The 14,240-nt window shown below is 53.1% G+C and overlaps 2 long non-coding RNA genes across 2 annotated transcripts; both read left to right on the plus strand.

Annotated features, from left to right (window-relative positions):
* Window positions 1–1,026: 1,026 nt before the first annotated feature.
* LOC139826754 (uncharacterized) lies at window positions 1,027–4,535 on the plus strand. Its single transcript, XR_011736884.1, has 3 exons — window positions 1,027–1,978; window positions 2,161–2,249; window positions 3,169–4,535. It is a non-coding gene; the product is annotated as an uncharacterized lncRNA (long non-coding RNA).
* A 3,277-nt stretch (window positions 4,536–7,812) lies between these two features.
* On the plus strand, window positions 7,813–10,780 carry LOC139826755 (uncharacterized). The gene is made up of 3 exons (XR_011736885.1): window positions 7,813–9,011; window positions 9,194–9,282; window positions 10,202–10,780. It is a non-coding gene; the product is annotated as an uncharacterized lncRNA (long non-coding RNA).
* Window positions 10,781–14,240: the final 3,460 nt, after the last annotated feature.

The following is a 14,240-nucleotide window of genomic DNA, read 5'->3' on the forward strand; positions in this document are numbered from 1 at the left end:
TGAGGGAAGGTGCGGGGGAGCTTGCTGGTGGCTCAAGAGACCTCTAGAAAAAGGTAAGAGGGCGGCGGGGGATGGGAGGGCGCCTCAGCTGGTGAAGAGGAACCCCGAAAACAAGGCAAGAGAATGTTGGTGGGGGGAGCGCTCTGGCGGTTCCAGAGGCTCCCCGAGATCCGCTCAGACGGCAGCGGGTAACGCGGCAGCTCAGCGTCAATCAAAGAAGAACAGGAAGGCGGTTGACCTGCAATTCCAGAGCGAGGAGGAAGACTGGCAACCCGAACGAGGAGCAGCAGAACTTGGCATGGCCTCTGAAATCCTCCTTTAATCTGGGCTCAGGTAAGCTGGAAGCAGGGGACATAGGCTGGGGTTTGGGAGGTGGGCAGGTGAGAAATGATCCTCATTTTTGATCTCCTGAGTGACTGAAGCGCCTGGGAGTTCATTTGGAGTCGTTGCCTTACTTGATTTTACACTGACTTTTGCATTATATTTTAATGACGTAGAATTTTCCGTTTTGACATCGAAACCTAAACTTCTTTGGAAATTCATCCTCTGTCCCTTCAGTCTCAGCTCGTGGCACTTCCACTGTCTCGTGGCCCGCGTTTCAATGTACATTAGATCGCTCCCTGGGCCTTGGATTTTAAGTAATGGTCCGTCACAAGTTTGTTTTTCTTGTCCTTAACAGGCAGCTTTGAGAGCTCTCTAAGGAAAAGTGATATCTTTTTACCTTGTTACTGCTCTTTCCATGTTACGAGCAGCCACCCTCTTTATGATCAGTCTCATGCTTTTCTTCCTTTCTTGCCCAGGTTCAGAATACCAGGAATTCCAAGCTTCAAGTTTCCTGTGGAACATTGCGGGAGACCTTGATAACGTGGCAATGAGGGAGGTGATGAAGAGAAACAATACCTGTTCCTTTCCCATTTCAAGACGTTGTTTTTTACCTTCCTGGTAGCTGTGAGATGATTTGCAATCTTGCGCTAGCATCTGCCTGAAAGAGAACACGGAGCCTTTGGGTGCCTCCTCAAGAAATACTTGCTCTATGGTTCTGGCGATGTCCAGGCTTCAAGGGTGGGGCATAGGGCAGTGTAAATCTTAGGGGGCCTCCCGGGATGTCTGCAGGTTTGGGTGACCCGTGGCTGGGACGGGGACGCCGAGGTTGTCAATCTTGCCCTGAATCTCTCGCTCCCTCTCTTGCAGCACCCGAGACCGAATGGAGGAGCAAGTGTACGGGAAGTTCCTGCGCCACGACACAGATCACATTTATCGCTCTCGCCCTGAGAGACCCGGAGAACCAAACCGTTCCCATCGTGCCTTGAAGCAGCCTCTGCTCACGCGCTTCTCCCAGGGAGAAGGCAGAATGGCAGTAGCTCGCCACGTTATACCACAGGGTGCACACTCTGCAGCTTTCAAGCCCAGCTCTGCGTTAGCTCACCCCTGCAATTTTGCACCGCCCACGCAAATTTGAGTTGTCGCTGGTTGTTGCAGCGTTTGGCTTTGGTGAGGACAGCGTGTGTTTGTCAGCAGTTGGTGTAGGGTGGAATCTTGAGGAGAAAGTGATATTTCCGTGCCAGAACTGGTTGGTGTTTGCATGGTATTGTGGTAGTTGTTCCCACAGGTGATCAGTGCTGGAGTGTTATTGCAGGATGAGGGGATTTTGAAGGCTTGTCTGTGAGATGCACTAGAGGCAGCAGTTGTAAACGAAAGGCTGAGGTGTGGAGAGTTTGTCGGTGGGTTTTGGACAGTTGTCAGTTGAAGAGTTGGTTGTTTGCAGGTGAGGTGTAGAGCAGAGGGTGGAGCTGACTTTGCCTGGGCGGCGCAACTGGATGGGTGTGCAGAGCTGAGGAGAGCGGGCTTCTGCGGGTGACCCTAAAGCTGGAGAACCAGCCAGCGGCAGCTCCAGACAGTCCCGCTGCCGAGCTTGGCCGTGTAGGGCCAGTGCCCTGGGGCACAGGGAGTGTGACCCTCCGCAAGCACCAAACAGCAGGTGAGGACTGTGGGGATTTGTACTGAGCTATGATATCTCTAAGGCATGTGCGAGGGGCCGGGGCCAAGGCAAGGTGGGCTCGTTGTGGGGTGTGGGGAGGTGTCAGCCCCCGGACTCAGCCCCTGTCTGATTGTAGTGCCCTTGGGCTGGTGTAGCTCAGTCCTCTGTGTGTTTCTCTTCAGGTGGAGCAGCATGCAAAGGAAAAGCAAGGAAGGAGAGGAAGGTGGTGAACCTATGAGGAAGAGTGTAGCGAATCTGGCGTGGACTCACGGTAAGGTGCCATGAGAGACATTTATTACAAACTCAGGTTTGCATTTATACTCGCTATGATGCTTGCTCAAGCATTTGCTCTTTAGCTAAGTTAGACATGACATGAGCGATGTAACTGCCATATACGCATTTTTTTCTATAGTAAGCTGTCCCTCTGTCCCTGATGTATCAGTCCTGTATCCTGTATCTTAGTAGTCATAATTTTTCCCCAAGTAGATGAATATTTGCAAGCAGCTTTATCTCCAGTCGTTACCTGTTCATATAATTCTCATTCATCTTTGTGCCATGTCTCCAATTGAAATGTACTAGTTGTAGGAAAGTCTAGCACATGATTAGCAATCCATTGTAATAAACTCACCAATCAGACCCCTGATACATCCTGATTTTGCGTTTGTAGCGCATGTTGAAGGACATCCAGGGTTTGTCTTTGCTTAAGGGATAACTTCCCTCCCATGGTTCCCAATCGCTCACCTTTCGTTGGTGGTGGGCGCGCACTGTCCTGGTTCCCGGTCCTGTTTCCTGGTTTGATTGGGCTTCGCTACCAGAGCGGCTACTGCCTTTATAGGCACGCTGAAAGTCCCTGTTCCAGGGCGCCTTTTGTAGCGAATGCAGTACGGACTCTCTTTTAAGGTGCAATGAGAGATGTTTATTACAAATTCAGGCTTGCGTTTATACTCGCTATGATGCTTGCTCAAGCATTTGTTGATTAGCTAAGTTAGTCATTACATAAGTGATGTGTTTTGTGTTCCCACCAAAGTCACTGCCATCAACACCTTTTTTGTCTATCACAAGCTGTCCCTCTGTCCTTGATGCATCAATCCTGTATCAACTCCTCTTTCCTTGATGTATCACATAGCATACAGTCCTTTGTTCTTGTATTTTTCCACTAATGCTTGTTCTCATGCTGTTGACTCTTGCAGTTTCTCATGTGCCCGGTCTTCCGTGTACTGACACAGAAGAGCGATCACGAAAGAGGATTGGAGCGCACCTGTGAGTCAAGCAGAGTCAAGAAAGAAGATGACAGTGGTGGACCTGTGAGTCAGGAGGGGACAAAAGAGGAGAAAGGTGATGGAGCTACGAGTCAAGAGTGAGGAGGAAGATGGGCAGGCTGAGCCAGCGAGAAGGAGAATGTATCCTTAAGCACAGGGAACGATCTGTGATTAGTGCATCCCCCTCCCACCCCTAGAAACCGTGCTCGGGGGTAAAGTGGTAAAATGGGAGCAGGGGCTGTTGGCTGTGTTTTGGGAGGTGGGGGTGGTGAGCAGGGGCTGGGCTCTTGGACTTGGGAGCAGTTAAGGGAGCAGGGTGGTCATCCCTTGGGAGGTGTCTGTCTGCCAGCAGGTAAAGGAGGGGGAAGAGGATCCTGCCGGGGTGAGGGCCTGGCCAGCTCTCCACTCCCAGGGCTCTTGATGCTGGTGTGGTGTGTTGCTGTAAGTGCCAGGGGTGACTGGCAAAGAAAGTCTTTGTGGGGTGCATGCTGGGAAACTGTGCTGCTACGGAGGGGCTGGGTTGGTGGGAAGGCCTGTGCGGGGGGCCGGGGCCAAGGCAAGGTGGCCTTGTGGTGGGGTGTGGGGATGCGTCAGCGACCGGACTCGCCCCCTGGTGTGACTGTAGGGGCCTGGGGTGGGTATATTTTTGTTTTCTGTGCATCTCTGTTCGGGTGGAGCAGCTCGCAAAGGCGAAAGCAAGAAAGAAGAGGAAGGTGGTGAACCTACGAGGAAGAGCGATCAAGAAAGAGGATTGGAGTGCATCTGCAAGTCAACAGGGATCAAGAAAGAAGATGACGGTGGTAGACCTGCGAGTCAGGAGGGATCAAGAAAGAAGAGGAGGAAGGTGATGGAGCTGCGAGTCAGGAGTGAGGAGGAAGAAAATGTCCCCCTTGCGACAGGGACCTCCCTGTAATCAGGACTGCGCCCTCCCACCCCTGGAAAGTGCTCAGGGGCCCAGACATCCATGGGAAGGTTGTGTCCGACAACACGAGCCAGATCTTCAGCACTGGCTGCTGTTCAGCTGGGACCAGGGGCTGCTGGTGGGGTTTTGGGAGGCGGGGTGGGTGAGTAGAGGCTGGGCTTTTGTACTCATGAGTGGTTGAGAGAGAGGGCTGGACACCTCTTGGGAGGTGTCTTGTCTGTCTGCCAGCAGGTAAAGGAGGGGGAAGAGGATCCTGCCGGGGTGAGGGCCTGGCCAGCTCTCCACTCCCAGGGCTCTTGATGCTGATGTGGTGTGTTGCTGTAAGTGCCAGGGGTGACTGGCAAAGAAAGTCTTTGTGGGGTGCATGCTGGGAAACTGTGCTGCTGCGGAGGGGCTGGGTTGGTGGGAAGGCCTGTGCGGGGGGCCGGGGCCAAGGCAAGGTGGGCTTGCTGTGGGATGTGGGGATGCGTCAGCGAGCGGACTCACCCCCTATGTGACTGTACGGGCTTGGGGTGGGTGTATTTCTGTCTTCAGGGCATTTCGGTTTGGGTGGAGCAGCTCACAAAGGCGAAAGCAAGAAAGGAAAGTAAGGTTGTGAACTTACGAGAAAGAGTGATCAAGAAAGAGGATTTGAGTTCATCCGGGAGTCGAGGGATCAAGAAAGAAGAGGAGGAAGGTGATGGACGTGCATATTGAAAATGAGAGGGAAGATGGGCAACCTGAAGCATGGAGCAAGGGAATGTCTCCTAGAACAAAGGGACCTTTCTGTAATCAGAGATCCCCCCTCCTACCCTACAAACTGAACAAAGAGGACTGCGAGAGGGAGCGCTCTGACAGGACAAGAGGTATCAGTAAATCTGGCAAGAGGACAGTGGGGGAAGCGCTCTGGCGGATCAACAAGTCTCAATATATGTGGCAAGAGGATGATGGGGGAGAGTTCACCAGTGGTTCAAAAGTCACCCAGAAAAAGGGGAAGAGGATGTCAAGGGGGGAGCGCTCTGGTCGATCACAAGACTCTCCTAAAAAACACAACAGGATGGTGGTGGGGGGGAATGTCCTATATGGGACAAGGGGTCCCGAGAAATCCAGCAAGAGGATGGTGGGGGGGAGCACTCCAGCAGACCAAGAATGTACTAAGGAAAGGCAAAAGGACGGCAGGAGGAGAGACCCAGTGGGTCAAGAGGTACCGAGAAATCCAGCAAGAGGACGACAGGGAGGAGCTCTTTAGCAGGCCAAAATCCCACTGAGGAAAGGCAAGAGGACAGCGGGGGAGAGCGCTCCAGTTCTTCAAGTGACTTCCCAGGCAGAAGGCAGGAGCATGGCGGGGCAGGACTGCGGCAGGTCAAGAATTCTCAGTCTGGCAATAGGATGGCGGGGAGGAGCGTTCCAGCGGGAGAAGAGCGCCCTGACTAGAGGCAAGACAAGGGTGAGGGAGAGCGCTCGGATGTGTGAAGAAGACTCCCCCAAAAAAGTGCAAGAGGAAGGCCAGGGGGAGAGCAATCCAGCAGATCAGGAAGTCTCAATAAATGCGGTAAGAGGAGGGCGGGTGGGAGCCCCCCCAGTGGTCCAAGAGATCCCAAGAAATCCAGCAAGAGGACGGCAAGGGGGAGCGCTCCAGCAGATCAGGAAATCTCGATAAATGCGGTTAGAGGATGGTGGGTGGGAGCCCCACAGTTGTTTAAGGCATCCCAAGAAATCCAGCAAAAGGACGGCGAGGGGGAACGCTCTGGCAGATCAGGACGTCTCAATAAATGCGGTAAGAGGATGGCGGTGGGGAGCCCCCCAGTGGTTCAAAATGTCCCAAGATATCCAGGAAGAGAACTGTGAGGGGGAGCGCTCCGGCAGGTCAAGCGATGTCAACAAATCCAGCAAGACAATGGTGGAGAACGCTCCGGTGAGTCACAAGACTCCACCAAAAAAGGCAAGAGAATGGTTAGAGGATGGTAACAGGCAGCTTTGAGAGCACTCTGGTGGATCAAGAAGCACCCAGGAAAAGGGGAAGAGGATGGTGGGGGGAAACGGCCTGGTTGATGACAAGACTCCCCCAAAAACCACAAGAGGGTGGCAGGGGGAACGCCCTAAGGGGTCAAGAGGTTCCAAGAAATCCAGCAGGAGGACGGCGAGGGGGAGCGCTCCAGCAGGCTGAGATTGTACTAAAGAAAGGCAAAAGGACAGCAGGAGGAGAAACCCAGTGGGTCAAGAGGTCCCAAGAAATCCAGTGAGAGGACAACAGGGAGGAGTGCTCTGGCAGGCCAAAATCTCAGTGAAGAAAGGCAAGAGGACAGCAGGGGGGAGTGCTCCAGTTCTTCAAGTGACTTCCCAGGTAGAAGGCAGAAGGACGGTGGGGTAGCGCTGGGACAGGTCGAGAATTCTCAATCTGGCAATAGGACAGCAGGGAGGAGCATCCAGCGGGACAGGAGCGCCCTGAAAATAGGCAAGACAAGGGTGAGTGAGAGCACTCCGAGATGTCAAGAAGTGTCAAAAAATCTGGTAAAGGATGGCAGGGGGGAGTGCTGTGGATATTCAAGAGACTCCCCAGTAAAAGGCAAGAGGACGGCGCGGGGAAGTGCTCCAGCACGTCAAGATCGCACTGAAGAAAGGCAAGGTCACAGTGGGGGGGAGCATTCCCGTTGTTCCACTGGTTCAAAAGGTCCCAAGAAATCCAACAAGAGAACTGCGAGGGGGAGCGCTCTGGCAAGTCAAGCGGTGTCAATAACCCCAGCAAGGCAACGGCGGAGAGCGCTCTGGTGAGTCACGAGACTGCCCTACAAAGGACGAGAGGATGGTGGAGGGGAGCCCACCAGTGGTTCAAGCAGCACCCAGGAAAAGGGGAGGAGGCTGGCGAGGGGCAGGCCTCTGGCGGGCCAAGATCGCTGAGGGAAGGTGCGGGGGAGCTTGCTGGTGGCTCAAGAGACCTCTAGAAAAAGGTAAGAGGGCGGCGGGGGATGGGAGGGCGCCTCAGCTGGTGAAGAGGAACCCCGAAAACAAGGCAAGAGAATGTTGGTGGGGGGAGCGCTCTGGCGGTTCCAGAGGCTCCCCGAGATCCGCTCAGACGGCAGCGGGTAACGCGGCAGCTCAGCGTCAATCAAAGAAGAACAGGAAGGCGGTTGACCTGCAATTCCAGAGCGAGGAGGAAGACTGGCAACCCGAACGAGGAGCAGCAGAACTTGGCATGGCCTCTGAAATCCTCCTTTAATCTGGGCTCAGGTAAGCTGGAAGCAGGGGACATAGGCTGGGGTTTGGGAGGTGGGCAGGTGAGAAATGATCCTCATTTTTGATCTCCTGAGTGACTGAAGCGCCTGGGAGTTCATTTGGAGTCGTTGCCTTACTTGATTTTACACTGACTTTTGCATTATATTTTAATGACGTAGAATTTTCCGTTTTGACATCGAAACCTAAACTTCTTTGGAAATTCATCCTCTGTCCCTTCAGTCTCAGCTCGTGGCACTTCCACTGTCTCGTGGCCCGCGTTTCAATGTACATTAGATCGCTCCCTGGGCCTTGGATTTTAAGTAATGGTCCGTCACAAGTTTGTTTTTCTTGTCCTTAACAGGCAGCTTTGAGAGCTCTCTAAGGAAAAGTGATATCTTTTTACCTTGTTACTGCTCTTTCCATGTTACGAGCAGCCACCCTCTTTATGATCAGTCTCATGCTTTTCTTCCTTTCTTGCCCAGGTTCAGAATACCAGGAATTCCAAGCTTCAAGTTTCCTGTGGAACATTGCGGGAGACCTTGATAACGTGGCAATGAGGGAGGTGATGAAGAGAAACAATACCTGTTCCTTTCCCATTTCAAGACGTTGTTTTTTACCTTCCTGGTAGCTGTGAGATGATTTGCAATCTTGCGCTAGCATCTGCCTGAAAGAGAACACGGACCCTTTGGGTGCCTCCTCAAGAAATACTTGCTCTATGGTTCTGGCGATGTCCAGGCTTCAAGGGTGGGGCATAGGGCAGTGTAAATCTTAGGGGGCCTCCCGGGATGTCTGCAGGTTTGGGTGACCCGTGGCTGGGACGGGGACGCCGAGGTTGTCAATCTTGCCCTGAATCTCTCGCTCCCTCTCTTGCAGCACCCGAGACCGAATGGAGGAGCAAGTGTACGGGAAGTTCCTGCGCCACGACACAGATCACATTTATCGCTCTCGCCCTGAGAGACCCGGAGAACCAAACCGTTCCCATCGTGCCTTGAAGCAGCCTCTGCTCACGCGCTTCTCCCAGGGAGAAGGCAGAATGGCAGTAGCTCGCCACGTTATACCACAGGGTGCACACTCTGCAGCTTTCAAGCCCAGCTCTGCGTTAGCTCACCCCTGCAATTTTGCACCGCCCACGCAAATTTGAGTTGTCGCTGGTTGTTGCAGCGTTTGGCTTTGGTGAGGACAGCGTGTGTTTGTCAGCAGTTGGTGTAGGGTGGAATCTTGAGGAGAAAGTGATATTTCCGTGCCAGAACTGGTTGGTGTTTGCATTGTATTGTGGTAGTTGTTCCCACAGGTGATCAGTGCTGGAGTGTTATTGCAGGATGAGGGGATTTTGAAGGCTTGTCTGTGAGATGCACTAGAGGCAGCAGTTGCAAACGAAAGGCTGAGGTGTGGAGAGTTTGTCGGTGGGTTTTGGACAGTTGTCAGTTGAAGAGTTGGTTGTTTGCAGGTGAGGTGTAGAGCAGAGGGTGGAGCTGACTTTGCCTGGGCGGCGCAACTGGATGGGTGTGCAGAGCTGAGGAGAGCGGGCTTCTGCGGGTGACCCTAAAGCTGGAGAACCAGCCAGCGGCAGCTCCAGACAGTCCCGCTGCCGAGCTTGGCCGTGTAGGGCCAGTGCCCTGGGGCACAGGGAGTGTGACCCTCCGCAAGCACCAAACAGCAGGTGAGGACTGTGGGGATTTGTACTGAGCTATGATATCTCTAAGGCATGTGCGAGGGGCCGGGGCCAAGGCAAGGTGGGCTCGTTGTGGGGTGTGGGGAGGTGTCAGCCCCCGGACTCAGCCCCTGTCTGATTGTAGTGCCCTTGGGCTGGTGTAGCTCAGTCCTCTGTGTGTTTCTCTTCAGGTGGAGCAGCATGCAAAGGAAAAGCAAGGAAGGAGAGGAAGGTGGTGAACCTATGAGGAAGAGTGTAGCGAATCTGGCGTGGACTCACGGTAAGGTGCCATGAGAGACATTTATTACAAACTCAGGTTTGCATTTATACTCGCTATGATGCTTGCTCAAGCATTTGCTCTTTAGCTAAGTTAGACATGACATGAGCGATGTAACTGCCATATACGCATTTTTTTCTATAGTAAGCTGTCCCTCTGTCCCTGATGTATCAGTCCTGTATCCTGTATCTTAGTAGTCATAATTTTTCCCCAAGTAGATGAATATTTGCAAGCAGCTTTATCTCCAGTCGTTACCTGTTCATATAATTCTCATTCATCTTTGTGCCATGTCTCCAATTGAAATGTACTAGTTGTAGGAAAGTCTAGCACATGATTAGCAATCCATTGTAATAAACTCACCAATCAGACCCCTGATACATCCTGATTTTGCGTTTGTAGCGCATGTTGAAGGACATCCAGGGTTTGTCTTTGCTTAAGGGATAACTTCCCTCCCATGGTTCCCAATCGCTCACCTTTCGTTGGTGGTGGGCGCGCACTGTCCTGGTTCCCGGTCCTGTTTCCTGGTTCGATTGGGCTTCGCTACCAGAGCGGCTACTGCCTTTATAGGCACGCTGAAAGTCCCTGTTCCAGGGCGCCTTTTGTAGCGAATGCAGTACGGACTCTCTTTTAAGGTGCAATGAGAGATGTTTATTACAAATTCAGGCTTGCGTTTATACTCGCTATGATGCTTGCTCAAGCATTTGTTGATTAGCTAAGTTAGTCATTACATAAGTGATGTGTTTTGTGTTCCCACCAAAGTCACTGCCATAAACACCTTTTTTGTCTATCACAAGCTGTCCCTCTGTCCTTGATGCATCAATCCTGTATCAACTCCTCTTTCCTTGATGTATCACATAGCATACAGTCCTTTGTTCTTGTATTTTTCCACTAATGCTTGTTCTCATGCTGTTGACTCTTGCAGTTTCTCATGTGCCCGGTCTTCCGTGTACTGACACAGAAGAGCGATCACGAAAGAGGATTGGAGCGCACCTGTGAGTCAAGCAGAGTCAAGAAAGAAGATGACAGTGGTGGACCTGTGAGTCAGGAGGGGACAAAAGAGGAGAAAGGTGATGGAGCTACGAGTCAAGAGTGAGGAGGAAGATGGGCAGGCTGAGCCAGCGAGAAGGAGAATGTATCCTTAAGCACAGGGAACGATCTGTGATTAGTGCATCCCCCTCCCACCCCTAGAAACCGTGCTCGGGGGTAAAGTGGTAAAATGGGAGCAGGGGCTGTTGGCTGTGTTTTGGGAGGTGGGGGTGGTGAGCAGGGGCTGGGCTCTTGGACTTGGGAGCAGTTAAGGGAGCAGGGTGGTCATCCCTTGGGAGGTGTCTGTCTGCCAGCAGGTAAAGGAGGGGGAAGAGGATCCTGCCGGGGTGAGGGCCTGGCCAGCTCTCCACTCCCAGGGCTCTTGATGCTGGTGTGGTGTGTTGCTGTAAGTGCCAGGGGTGACTGGCAAAGAAAGTCTTTGTGGGGTGCATGCTGGGAAACTGTGCTGCTACGGAGGGGCTGGGTTGGTGGGAAGGCCTGTGCGGGGGGCTGGGGCCAAGGCAAGGTGGCCTTGTGGTGGGGTGTGGGGATGCGTCAGCGACCGGACTCGCCCCCTGGTGTGACTGTAGGGGCCTGGGGTGGGTATATTTTTGTTTTCTGTGCATCTCTGTTCGGGTGGAGCAGCTCGCAAAGGCGAAAGCAAGAAAGAAGAGGAAGGTGGTGAACCTACGAGGAAGAGCGATCAAGAAAGAGGATTGGAGTGCATCTGCAAGTCAACAGGGATCAAGAAAGAAGATGACGGTGGTAGACCTGCGAGTCAGGAGGGATCAAGAAAGAAGAGGAGGAAGGTGATGGAGCTGCGAGTCAGGAGTGAGGAGGAAGAAAATGTCCCCCTTGGGACAGGGACCTCCCTGTAATCAGGACTGCGCCCTCCCACCCCTGGAAAGTGCTCAGGGGCCCAGACATCCATGGGAAGGTTGTGTCCGACAACACGAGCCAGATCTTCAGCACTGGCTGCTGTTCAGCTGGGACCAGGGGCTGCTGGTGGGGTTTTGGGAGGCGGGGTGGGTGAGTAGAGGCTGGGCTTTTGTACTCATGAGTGGTTGAGAGAGAGGGCTGGACACCTCTTGGGAGGTGTCTTGTCTGTCTGCCATCAGCTAAAGGAGGGGGAAGAGGATCCTGCCGGGGTGAGGGCCTGGCCAGCTCTCCACTCCCAGGGCTCTTGATGCTGATGTGGTGTGTTGCTGTAAGTGCCAGGGGTGACTGGCAAAGAAAGTCTTTGTGGGGTGCATGCTGGGAAACTGTGCTGCTACGGAGGGGCTGGGTTGGTGGGAAGGCCTGTGCGAGGGGCCGGGGCCAAGGCAAGGTGGGCTTGCTGTGGGATGTGGGGATGCGTCAGCGAGCGGACTCACCCCCTATGTGACTGTACGGGCTTGGGGTGGGTGTATTTCTGTCTTCAGGGCATTTCGGTTTGGGTGGAGCAGCTCACAAAGGCGAAAGCAAGAAAGGAAAGTAAGGTTGTGAACTTACGAGAAAGAGTGATCAAGAAAGAGGATTTGAGTTCATCCGGGAGTCGAGGGATCAAGAAAGAAGAGGAGGAAGGTGATGGACGTGCATATTGAAAATGAGAGGGAAGATGGGCAACCTGAAGCATGGAGCAAGGGAATGTCTCCTAGAACAAAGGGACCTTTCTGTAATCAGAGATCCCCCCTCCTACCCTACAAACTGAACAAAGAGGACTGCGAGAGGGAGCGCTCTGACAGGACAAGAGGTATCAGTAAATCTGGCAAGAGGACAGTGGGGGAAGCGCTCTGGCGGATCAACAAGTCTCAATATATGTGGCAAGAGGATGATGGGGGAGAGTTCACCAGTGGTTCAAAAGTCACCCAGAAAAAGGGGAAGAGGATGTCAAGGGGGGAGCGCTCTGGTCGATCACAAGACTCTCCTAAAAAACACAACAGGATGGTGGTGGGGGGGAATGTCCTATATGGGACAAGGGGTCCCGAGAAATCCAGCAAGAGGATGGTGGGGGGGAGCACTCCAGCAGACCAAGAATGTACTAAGGAAAGGCAAAAGGACGGCAGGAGGAGAGACCCAGTGGGTCAAGAGGTACCGAGAAATCCAGCAAGAGGACAACAGGGAGGAGTGCTCTGGCAGGCCAAAATCTCAGTGAAGAAAGGCAAGAGGACAGCAGGGGGGAGTGCTCCAGTTCTTCAAGTGACTTCCCAGGTAGAAGGCAGAAGGACGGTGGGGTAGCGCTGGGACAGGTCGAGAATTCTCAATCTGGCAATAGGATGGCAGGGAGGAGCATCCAGCGGGACAGGAGCGCCCTGAAAATAGGCAAGACAAGGGTGAGTGAGAGCACTCCGAGATGTCAAGAAGTGTCAAAAAATCTGGTAAAGGATGGCAGGGGGGAGTGCTGTGGATATTCAAGAGACTCCCCAGTAAAAGGCAAGAGGACGGCGCGGGGAAGTGCTCCAGCACGTCAAGATCGCACTGAAGAAAGGCAAGGTCACAGTGGGGGGGAGCATTCCCGTTGTTCCAACGGTTCAAAAGGTCCCAAGAAATCCAACAAGAGAACTGCGAGGGGGAGCGCTCTGGCAAGTCAAGCGGTGTCAATAACCCCAGCAAGGCAACGGCGGAGAGCGCTCTGGTGAGTCACGAGACTGCCCTACAAAGGACGAGAGGATGGTGGAGGGGAGCCCACCAGTGGTTCAAGCAGCACCCAGGAAAAGGGGAGGAGGCTGGCGAGGGGCAGGCCTCTGGCGGGCCAAGATCGCTGAGGGAAGGTGCGGGGGAGCTTGCTGGTGGCTCAAGAGACCTCTAGAAAAAGGTAAGAGGGCGGCGGGGGGTGGGAGGGCGCCTCAGCTGGTGAAGAGGAACCCCGAAAACAAGGCAAGAGAATGTTGGTGGGGGGAGCGCTCTGGCGGTTCCAGAGGCTCCCCGAGATCCGCTCAGACGGCAGCGGGTAACGCGGCAGCTCAGCGTCAATCAAAGAAGAACAGGAAGGCGGTTGACCTGCAATTCCAGAGCGAGGAGGAAGACTGGCAACCCGAACGAGGAGCAGCAGAACTTGGCATGGCCTCTGAAATCCTCCTTTAATCTGGGCTCAGGTAAGCTGGAAGCAGGGGACATAGGCTGGGGTTTGGGAGGTGGGCAGGTGAGAAATGATCCGCATTTTTGATCTCCTGAGTGACTGAAGCGCCTGGGAGTTCATTTAGAGTCGTTGCCTTACTTGATTTTACACTGACTTTTGCATTATATTTTAATGACGTAGAATTTTCCGTTTTGACATCGAAACCTAAACTTCTTTGGAAATTCATCCTCTGTCCCTTCAGTCTCAGCTCGTGGCACTTCCACTGTCTCGTGGCCCGCGTTTCAATGTACATTAGATCGCTCCCTGGGCCTTGGATTTTAAGTAATGGTCCGTCACAAGTTTGTTTTTCTTGTCCTTAACAGGCAGCTTTGAGAGCTCTCTAAGGAAAAGTGATATCTTTTTACCTTGTTACTGCTCTTTCCATGTTACGAGCAGCCACCCTCTTTATGATCAGTCTCATGCTTTTCTTCCTTTCTTGCCCAGGTTCAGAATACCAGGAATTCCAAGCTTCAAGTTTCCTGTGGAACATTGCGGGAGACCTTGATAACGTGGCAATGAGGGAGGTGATGAAGAGAAACAATACCTGTTCCTTTCCCATTTCAAGACGTTGTTTTTTACCTTCCTGGTAGCTGTGAGATGATTTGCAATCTTGCGCTAGCATCTGCCTGAAAGAGAACACGGACCCTTTGGGTGCCTCCTCAAGAAATACTTGCTCTATGGTTCTGGCGATGTCCAGGCTTCAAGGGTGGGGCATAGGGCAGTGTAAATCTTAGGGGGCCTCCCGGGATGTCTGCAGGTTTGGGTGACCCGTGGCTGGGACGGGGACGCCGAGGTTGTCAATCTTGCCCTGAATCTCTCGCTCCCTCTCTTGCAGCAC

The sequence above is a fragment of the Patagioenas fasciata genome, unplaced genomic scaffold, assembly GCF_037038585.1.
Source record: "Patagioenas fasciata isolate bPatFas1 unplaced genomic scaffold, bPatFas1.hap1 Unplaced_140, whole genome shotgun sequence".
NCBI classification, from domain to species: domain Eukaryota; kingdom Metazoa; phylum Chordata; class Aves; order Columbiformes; family Columbidae; genus Patagioenas; species Patagioenas fasciata.